Source organism: Cryptomeria japonica, unplaced genomic scaffold (assembly GCF_030272615.1).
Source record: "Cryptomeria japonica unplaced genomic scaffold, Sugi_1.0 HiC_scaffold_90, whole genome shotgun sequence".
NCBI lineage: Eukaryota > Viridiplantae > Streptophyta > Pinopsida > Cupressales > Cupressaceae > Cryptomeria > Cryptomeria japonica.
The window spans coordinates 422,501-432,755 of record NW_026728912.1 but is presented as its reverse complement, the minus strand read 5'-3'; the positions used below and the strand labels follow the sequence as shown (position 1 = coordinate 432,755).

General features: G+C 63.1%; 1 non-coding gene across 1 annotated transcript; it reads left to right on the top strand.

Annotated features, from left to right (window-relative positions):
• The first annotated feature begins 6,772 nt into the window (after nt 1–6,772).
• On the top strand, nt 6,773–6,892 carry LOC131864702 (5S ribosomal RNA). The gene has a single exon (XR_009363466.1). It is a non-coding gene; the product is annotated as a 5S ribosomal RNA (ribosomal RNA).
• Nucleotides 6,893–10,255: the final 3,363 nt, after the last annotated feature.

Sequence of the window (10,255 nt, the reverse complement as noted above, 5' to 3'; positions counted from 1 at the left end):
CGCGCCGATGTTGCGCACCTCGGAGCGCACCCGGGGAAAACAATGCAATTAACCCGACTTTCGACTTCGTGGGCACCTCGGAGCGCTCTCGGGTTCGCACCTCGGAGCACACCGAGGTGCGCACCTTTGATGCGCTGCCTTCACCAATTTCCAGAAAAGGCAAGAAAACATTGAGAAGGTGTGCGCACCGAGGTGCCCACCCTGGCGAAGGTGCACGCGAGGTGCGCACCCGGGGCAAACCGGGCTCCGACTTCGTGCACGCCGCACCTTGGAGCACACTTCGGAGCGCTCCTTGGTGCGCACCAGGGCGCGCAACCCAGCCGAGGTGCCCACCCCGGCGAAGGTGCACGCGAGGTGCGCACCCGGGGCAAACCGGGCTCCGACTTCGTGCACGCCATGGTGCCCACCGCGGCGAAGGTGCACGCGAGGTGCGCACCCGGGGCAAACCGGGCTCCGACTTCGTGCACGCCGCACCTTGGAGCACACTTCGGAGCGCTCCTTGGTGCGCACCATGGTGCCCACCAGGGCGCGCAACCCCGCCGAAGGTGCACGCGAGGTGCGCACCCGGGGCAAACCGGGCTCCGACTTCGTGCACGCCGCACCTTGGAGCACACTTCGGAGCGCTCCTTGGTGCGCACCATGGTGCCCACCAGGGCGCGCAACCCCGCCGAAGGTGCACGCGAGGTGCGCACCCGGGGCAAACCGGGCTCCGACTTCGTGCACGCCATGGTGCGCACCGCGGCGAAGGTGCGCACCCGGGGCAAACCGGGCTCCGACTTCGTGCACGCCGCACCTTGGAGCACACTTCGGAGCGCTCCTTGGTGCGCACCAGGGCGCGCAACCCAGCCGAGGTGCCCACCCCGGCGAAGGTGCACGCGAGGTGCGTACCCGGGGCAAACCGGGCTCCGACTTCGTGCACGCCGCACCTTGGAGCACACTTCGGAGCGCTCCTTGGTGCGCACCATGGTGCCCACCAGGCCGCGCAACCCAGCCAAGGTGTGCGCACCAAGGTGCACGCGAGGTGCGCACCCGGGGCAAACCGGGGTCCGACTTCGTGCACGCCGCACCTTGGAGCACACATCGGGGCGCTCCCGGGTTCGCACCGGCGTTGCGCACCGTGGTGGGCACCTCGGAGCACACCAAGGTGGGCAGCGAGGTGCGCACCTTTGATGCGATGCCTTCACTAATTTCCATAAAAGGCAAAAAAAAAACGAGATTTTAAAATTTCCGTTTTGAAAGATAGTGAGAAAAAGGGAATGCTGGTGCCATCTTGAGCCCGCCCTGGTGCGCAGCCCAGCCAAGGTGTGCGCACCAAGGTGCCCACCCTGGCGAAGGTGCGCGCCCGGGCAATTAACCCAACTTCCAACTTCGCGCGCGCCAGGGTGGGAGCGCACCCAACAACCGGGCCTGGGAAGAGCCAATGCGAGAAACCCCACCAAACGCTCTGACAAAAAAAGAGGGGGCGCTCCAGTAACCCCGCTTCGGAGCGCACCCTGGGCAAACCCAGCCAAGGTGCCCACCCCGGCCAAGGTGCAGGCGAGGTGCGCACCCGGGGCAAACCGGGCTCCGACAACGTGCACGCCGCACCTTGGAGCACACTTCGTAGCGCTCCCGGGTGCGCACCTCAGAGCACACCAAGGTGGGCAGCGAGGTGCGCACCTTTGATGCGCTGCCTTCACTAATTTCCAGAAAAGGCAAAAAAAAAAGGAGATTTTAAAATTTCCGTTTTGAAAGATAGTGAAAAAAACGGAACGCGCGTGCCATCTTGAGCCCGCCCTGGTGCGCAGCCCAGGTAAGGTGCCCACCCTGGCAAAGGTGCGCACCCGGGCAATTAACCCTACTTCCGACTTCGTGCGCGCCAGGGTGGCAACCGGGCCTCGGAAGAGCCAATGCGAGAAACCCCACCAAACGCTCCGACAAAAAAAGAGGCGGCGCTCCAATAACCCCGCTTCGGAGCGCAGCCGGGGCAAACCCAGCCAAGGTGCCCACCCCGACGAAGGTGCACGCGAGGTGCGCACCCGGGGCAAACCGGGCTCCGACAACGTGCACGCAGCACCTTGGAGCACACTTCGAAGCACTCCCGGGTGCCCACCGGCGTTGCGCACCGTGGTGGGCAGCGAGGTGCGCACCTTTGATGCGCTGCCTTCACTAATTTCCAGAAAAAGGCAAAAAAAAATGAGATTTTAAAATTTCCGTTTTGAAAGATAGTGAAAAAAAAGGAACGCGGGTGCCATCTTGAGCCCGCCCTGGTGCGCAGCCCAGGCAAGGCATGCGCACCAAGGTGCCCACCCGAGGTGCACACCCGGGGCAAACCGGGCTCCGACTTCGTGCAGGCCGCACCTTGGAGCACACTTCGGAGCGCTCCTTGGTGCGCACCATGGTGCCCACCAGGGCGCGCAACCCAGCCAAGGTCTGCACACCAAGGTGCCCACCCCGGCGAAGGTGCACGCGAGGTGCGCACCCGGGGCAAACCGGGCTCCGACTTCGTGCACGCCATGGTGCCCACCGCGGCGAAGGTGCACGCGAGGTGCGCACCCGGGGCAAACCGGGCTCCGACTTCGTGCACGCCGCACCTTGGAGCACACTTCGGAGCGCTCCTTGGTGCGCACCATGGTGCCCACCAGGGCGCGCAACCCAGCCAAGGTGTGCGCACCAAGGTGCACGCGAGGTGCGCACCCGGGGCAAACCGGGGTCCGACTTCGTGCACGCCGCACCTTGGAGCACACATCGGAGCGCTCCCAGGTTCGCACCAGCGTTGCGCACCTTTGATGCGCTGCCTTCACTAATTTCCAGAAAAGGCAAAAAAAAACGATATTTTAAAATTTCCGTTCTGAAAGATAGTGAAAAAAACGGAACGCGGGTGCCATCTTGAGCCCTTCCTGGTGCGCAGCCCAGGCAAGTTGTGCGCACCAAGGTGCCCACCCTGGCGGAGGTGCGCGCCCGGGGCAAACCGGGCTCCGACTTCGTGCACTGCATGGTGCCCACCAAGGCGCGCAACCCAGCCAAGGTGCCCACCGCAGCGAAGGTGCACGCGAGGTGCACACCCGGGGCAAACCGGGCTCCGACTTCGTGCACGCCGCACCTTGGAGCACACTTCAGAGCGCTCCTTGGTGCGCACCAGGGCGCGCAACCCAGCCGAGGTGCCCACCCCGGCGAAGGTGCACGCGAGGTGCGCACCCGGGGCAAACCGGGCTCCGACTTCGTGCACGCCATGGTGCCCACCGCGGCGAAGGTGCGCACCCGGGGCAAACCGGGCTCCGACTTCGTGCACGCCGCACCTTGGAGCACACTTCGGAGCGCTCCTTGGTGCGCACCATGGTGCCCACCAGGCCGCGCAACCCAGCCAAGGTGTGCGCACCAAGGTGCACGCGAGGTGCGCACCCGGGGCAAACCGGGGTCCGACTTCGTGCACGCCGCACCTTGGAGCACACATCGGGGCGCTCCCGGGTTCGCACCGGCGTTGCGCACCGTGGTGGGCACCTCGGAGCACACCAAGGTGGGCAGCGAGGTGCGCACCTTTGATGCGATGCCTTCACTAATTTCCATAAAAGGCAAAAAAAAAACGAGATTTTAAAATTTCCGTTTTGAAAGATAGTGAGAAAAAGGGAATGCTGGTGCCATCTTGAGCCCGCCCTGGTGCGCAGCCCAGCCAAGGTTTGCGCACCAAGGTGCCCACCCTGGCGAAGGTGCGCGCACCGGGCAATTAACCCAACTTCCAACTTCGCGCGCGCCAGGGTGGGAGCGCACCCAACAACCGGGCCTGGGAAGAGCCAATGCGAGAAACCCCACCAAACTCTCTGACAAAAAAAGAGGGGGCGCTCCAGTAACCCCGCTTCGGAGCGCACCCTGGGCAAACCCAGCCAAGGTGCCCACCCCGGCCAAGGTGCAGGCGAGGTGCGCACCCGGGGCAAACCGGGCTCCGACAACGTGCACGCCGCACCTTGGAGCACACTTCGTAGCGCTCCCGGGTGCGCACCTCAGAGCACACCAAGGTGGGCAGCGAGGTGCGCACCTTTGATGCGCTGCCTTCACTAATTTCCAGAAAAGGCAAAAAAAAAAGGAGATTTTAAAATTTCCGTTTTGAAAGATAGTGAAAAAAACGGAACGCGCGTGCCATCTTGAGCCCGCCCTGGTGCGCAGCCCAGGTAAGGTGCCACCCTGGCAAAGGTGCGCACCCGGGCAATTAACCCTACTTCCGACTTCGTGCGCGCCAGGGTGGCAACCGGGCCTCGGAAGAGCCAATGCGAGAAACCCCACCAAACGCTCCGACAAAAAAAGAGGCGGCGCTCCAATAACCCCGCTTCGGAGCGCAGCCGGGGCAAACCAAGCCAAGGTGCCCACCCCGACGAAGGTGCACGCGAGGTGCGCACCCGGGGCAAACCGGGCTCCGACAACGTGCACGCAACACCTTGGAGCACACTTCGAAGCACTCCCGGGTGCCCACCGGCGTTGCGCACCGTGGTGGGCAGCGAGGTGCGCACCTTTGATGCGCTGCCTTCACTAATTTCCAGAAAAAGGCAAAAAAAAATGAGATTTTAAAATTTCCGTTTTGAAAGATAGTGAAAAAAAAGGAACGCGGGTGCCATCTTGAGCCCGCCCTGGTGCGCAGCCCAGGCAAGGCATGCGCACCAAGGTGCCCACCCGAGGTGCACACCCGGGGCAAACCGGGCTCCGACTTCGTGCAGGCCGCACCTTGGAGCACACTTCGGAGCGCTCCTTGGTGCGCACCATGGTGCCCACCAGGGCGCACCCGGGGCAAACCGGGCTCCGACTTTGTGCACGCCGCACCTTGGAGCACACATCGGAGCGCTCCCAGGTTCGCACCAGCGTTGCGCACCTTTGATGCGCTGCCTTCACTAATTTCCAGAAAAGGCAAAAAAAAACGATATTTTAAAATTTCCGTTCTGAAAGATAGTGAAAAAAACGGAACGCGGGTGCCATCTTGAGCCCTTCCTGGTGCGCAGCCCAGGCAAGTTGTGCGCACCAAGGTGCCCACCCTGGCGGAGGTGCGCGCGCCCGGGGCAAACCGGGCTCCGACTTCGTGCACTGCATGGTGCCCACCAAGGCGCGCAACCCAGCCAAGGTGCCCACCGCAGCGAAGGTGCACGCGAGGTGCGCACCCGAGGTGCACACCCGGGGCAAACCGGGGCTCCGACTTCGTGCACGCCGCACCTTGGAGCACACTTCAGAGCGCTCCTTGGTACGCACCAGGGCGCGCAACCCAGCCAAGGTGCTCACCCCGGCGAAGGTGCACGCGAGGTGCGCACCCGGGGCAAACCGGAGCTCGGACTTCGTGCACGCCGCACCTTGGAGCACACATCGGAGCGCTCCCGGGTTCGCACCAGCATTGCGCACCTTTGATGCGCTGCCTTCACTAATTTCCAGAAAAGGCAAAAAAAAGAAAAAAATGAGATTTTAAAATTTCCGTTTTGAAAGATAGTGAAAAAAACGGAACGCGGGTGCCATCTTGAGCCCGCCCTGGTGTGCAGCCCAGGCAAGTTGTGGCACCAAGGCACCCACCCTGGCCAAGGTGGGTCACGGGGTGGGTCCTAGGGTGGGTAACGGGGTGGGTACTAAGGTGCGTGCCAAGGTGGGTCATAGGGTGGGTGCCAAGGTGGGCACCAGGGTGGGTGTGCACCAACCCTAGCCAGGGTAGGTCACGGGGTGGTTGTCGGGGTGGGCGTCAAGGAGCCAAGATGGGTGGCAAGTAGCCAAGTTGCGTGCCAAGGTGGGTGTCGGGGTGGGTGCCAAGGATCCAAGGTGGGTGCCAAGGAACCAAGGTGGGGTGTCTGGGGTGGGTGCCGAGGTGGGAGCCAGGGTGGGTCCCAAGGTGAGTGCAAAGGTGGGTGCCAGGGTCAAGGTGAGTGCCAATGTGGGTTCCAAGGTGCCAGGGTCAGGGTGAGTGCCAATGTGGGTTCAAAGGTGCTAAGTTGGGTGCGAGGTTGGGTGCGAGGGTGGGTGGGTGCCAAGGTGTGCTAGGTGGAAGCCCGGGTGGGTCGGCATCCCATGGGTGTCGAGTTGGGTGCCTGATGGGTGCTTCTTGTCAAGTTTTAGTCGCCGGGACTCATTTCGAGCCTTAGAGGTCGTTTCTTGTCCGGTTGCCCTGTCTTCGACCTGGGAACCCAATTTTGGTCCTCGGGTCCCATTTTTTTTTGTCTCGCATCCCACTTTTGGCCTGTGGCCTTTTCGGGGTCGATTCTCGTTTTGGGCATCAGAGCATGTTTCTTCTCCTAAAACCCAATATTTGTTTATTAAGTCTCGGAACACATTTTTGTTCTCGTGGACCCATCATGGGTCTTGGAACGCATTTGTGGTCCTTGGGTCCCATTTTTGCATCCCGAAACTTGTGTTTTGGTGCTTGATCCCTATTTTGGGTGCCCACCTTGCACCAAGTGCGCACCCGGGGCAAACCGAGCGCCTTGGTGCCACCGGGGCAAGATCGAGCGTGCACCCGAGGCGCCCCGAACATGCACCAAGGTGCACTCGGCCCACATGTGAGCGCAGGTCGTTGCGCCTCGAGGTGGTGTGTGGGCACCGCGTTGCAGACGGGACACTGCACGCACACGACGCCCCCTCCAGGTGCACGCACGTAGGCCGGGCCGGGTGCACACCCGACGCCCTAGCAAGGTGCGCGCACCCGGGCAGGGCTCACACTTGGCGAACGGGGCGCACTTCGCGAGGGAGGGTGTGCACCTCGACGGGGGTGGGTGGCCGGGGTGGATTCGCACGTGGGTCGCGGTTTGCTAAGTACACACTGCGACAAGCTCATAACGGGTGCGATCATACCAGCGTTAGTGCACCGGATCCCATCAGAACTCCGCAGTTAAGCGCGGCTTGGGCCGGAGTAGTACTGGGATGGGTGACCTCCCGGGAAGTCCCGGTGTTGCACCCTTTTTTAGTTTTTCGCCGGGCGTCGCAATGCTATTTGAATAAACCTTTTGCCCGTTTGCGTTCTCGTCGGGGCCAGGGCCGGGCCGGGGTGCCGCTGCCCGCACTACCGCGCGCGCAGGGGGCGACACCGAGCGCGCACCCGAGGCGCCCCGAGCACACAGGCCACGGTGCAACCGGGCGTTGTGCGCGCACCCCGGTGCGCCCGAGGTGCTGCGCGCGCACCCAGGTGAAATCGGTGTGCACCTCGGCCAGTTGCGCGCTCGGTCGAGTCGCGCACAGTTGGCCAAGGTGCACGGTGATGTTTCTTACTCTAAGGTTCCGCACCAGACGCCCGAGACAGGTGAGCGAAGCTGGGCGGGGCCGGGTGCGCGGCCGGGGCAGGTGCACGCAGCTGGAGAGAGCTTTGGAGCACACTTCGGGAGCGCACCAATGATGCGCTCCATTCAAAAGTTACCTGAAAAGGCAAAAAAAGTTGAGATTATAGAATTTCCCACTTGAGAGATTGTAAAAAAAAAAAATTTAAAATGAAGGAAACGCGGGTGCCAAGGTGTGCGCAGCCCAGCCAAGGTGTGCGCACCAAGGCGCCCACCCTGGCGAAGGTGCACGCAAGGTGCGCACCCGAGGCAAACCGGACAATTAACCCAACTTTCGACTTCGCGCGCACCTTGGAGCGCACTTCGGAGCGCTCCTTGGTGCGCACCAATCTTGGGCACCTCGGAGTGCACCATGGCGCCCACCAAGGTGCGCACCCGGGGCAAACCGAGCTCCGACTTCGTGCGCACCTTGGAGCGCACGTAAAGTGTGCGCACCATGGCGCCCACCAAGGTGCGCAGCCCAGCCAAGGCGTGCGCATCAAGGTGCGCACCCTGGCGAAGGTGCGCACCACCGGGGCAAACCGAGCTCCGACTTCGTGCGCACCCTTGGAGCGCACAAAAGGTGCGCAACCCAGCCAAGGTGTGCGCACTCCCGGTCAAACCGAGCTCCGAATCGTGCGCACCAGAGGTGCACGCCATCGTGCGCACCTTGGAGCACACTTCGGAGCCCTCCTTGGTGCGCGCCGATGTTGCGCACCTCGGAGCGCACCCGGGGAAAACAATGCAATTAACCCGACTTTCGACTTCGTGGGCACCTCTCGGAGCGCTCTCGGGTTCGCACCCTCGGAGCACACCGAGGTGCGCACCTTTGATGCGCTGCCTTCACCAATTTCCAGAAAAGGCAAGAAAACATTGAGAAGGTGTGCGCACCGAGGTGCCCACCCTGGCGAAGGTGCACGCGAGGTGCGCACCCGGGGCAAACCGGGCTCCGACTTCGTGCACGCCGCACCTTGGAGCACACTTCGGAGCGCTCCTTGGTGCGCACCAGGGCGCGCAACCCAGCCGAGGTGCCCACCCCGGCGAAGGTGCACGCGAGGTGCGCACCCGGGGCAAACCGGGCCTCCGACTTCGTGCACGCCATGGTGCCCACCGCGGCGAAGGTGCACGCGAGGTGCGCACCCGGGGCAAACCGGGCTCCGACTTCGTGCACGCCGCACCTTGGAGCACACTTCGGAGCGCTCCTTGGTGCGCACCATGGTGCCCACCAGGGCGCGCAACCCCGCCGAAGGTGCACGCGAGGTGCGCACTCGGGGCAAACCGGGCTCCGACTTCGTGCACGCCGCACCTGGAGCACACTTCGGAGCGCTCCTTGGTGCGCACCATGGTGCCCACCAGGGCGCGCAACCCCGCCGAAGGTGCACGCGAGGTGCGCACCCGGGGCAAACCGGGCTCCGACTTCGTGCACGCCATGGTGCGCACCCGCGGCGAAGGTGCACAACCCGGGGCAAACCGGGCTCCGACTTCGTGCACCGCACGCAACCTTGGAGCACACTTCGGAGCGCTCCTTGGTGCGCACCAGGGCGCGCAACCCAGCCGAGGTGCCCACCCCGGCGAAGGTGCACGCGATGGTGCGTACCCGGGGCAAACCGGGCTCCGACTTCGTGCACGCCGCACCTTGGAGCACACTTCGGAGCGCTCCTTGGTGCGCACCATGGTGCCCACAGGCCGCGCAACCCAGCCAAGGTGTGCGCACCAAGGTGCACGCGAGGTGCGCACCCGGGGCAAACCGGGGTCCGACTTCGTGCACGCCGCACCTTGGAGCACACATCGGGGCGCTCCCGGGTTCGCACCGGCGTTGCGCACCGTGGTGGGCACCTCGGAGCACACCAAGGTGGGCAGCGAGGTGCGCACCTTTGATGCGATGCCTTCACTAATTTCCATAAAAGGCAAAAAAAAAACGAGATTTTAAAATTTCCGTTTTGAAAGATAGTGAGAAAAAGGGAATGCTGGTGCCATCTTGAGCCCGCCCTGGTGCGCAGCCCAGCCAAGGTGTGCGCACCAAGGTGCCCACCCTGGCGAAGGTGCGCGCCCGGGCAATTAACCCAACTTCCAACTTCGCGCGAGCGCCAGGGTGGGAGCGCACCCAACAACCGGGCCTGGGAAGAGCCAATGCGAGAAACCCCACCAAACGCTCTGACAAAAAAAGAGGGGGCGCTCCAGTAACCCCGCTTCGGAGCGCACCCTGGGCAAACCCAGCCAAGGTGCCCACCCCGGCCAAGGTGCAGGCGAGGTGCGCACCCGGGGCAAACCGGGCTCCGACAACGTGCACGCCGCACCTTGGAGCACACTTCGTAGCGCTCCCGGGTGCGCACCTCAGAGCACACCAAGGTGGGCAGCGAGGTGCGCACCTTTGATGCGCTGCCTTCACTAATTTCCAGAAAAGGCAAAAAAAAAAGGAGATTTTAAAATTTCCGTTTTGAAAGATAGTGAAAAAAACGGAACGCGCGTGCCATCTTGAGCCCGCCCTGGTGCGCAGCCCAGGTAAGGTGCCCACCCTGGCAAAGGTGCGCACCCGGGCAATTAACCCTACTTCCGACTTCGTGCGCGCCAGGGTGGCAACCGGGCCTCGGAAGAGCCAATGCGAGAAACCCCACCAAACGCTCCGACAAAAAAAGAGGCGGCGCTCCAATAACCCCGCTTCGGAGCGCAGCCGGGGCAAACCCAGCCAAGGTGCCCACCCCGACGAAGGTGCACGCGAGGTGCGCACCCGGGGCAAACCGGGCTCCGACAACGTGCACGCAGCACCTTGGAGCACACTTCGAAGCACTCCCGGGTGCCCACCGGCGTTGCGCACCGTGGTGGGCAGCGAGGTGCGCACCTTTGATGCGCTGCCTTCACTAATTTCCAGAAAAAGGCAAAAAAAAATGAGATTTTAAAATTTCCGTTTTGAAAGATAGTGAAAAAAAAGGAACGCGGGTGCCATCTTGAGCCCGCCCTGGTGCGCAGCCCAGGCAAGGCATGCGCACCAAGGTGCCCACCCGAGGTGCACA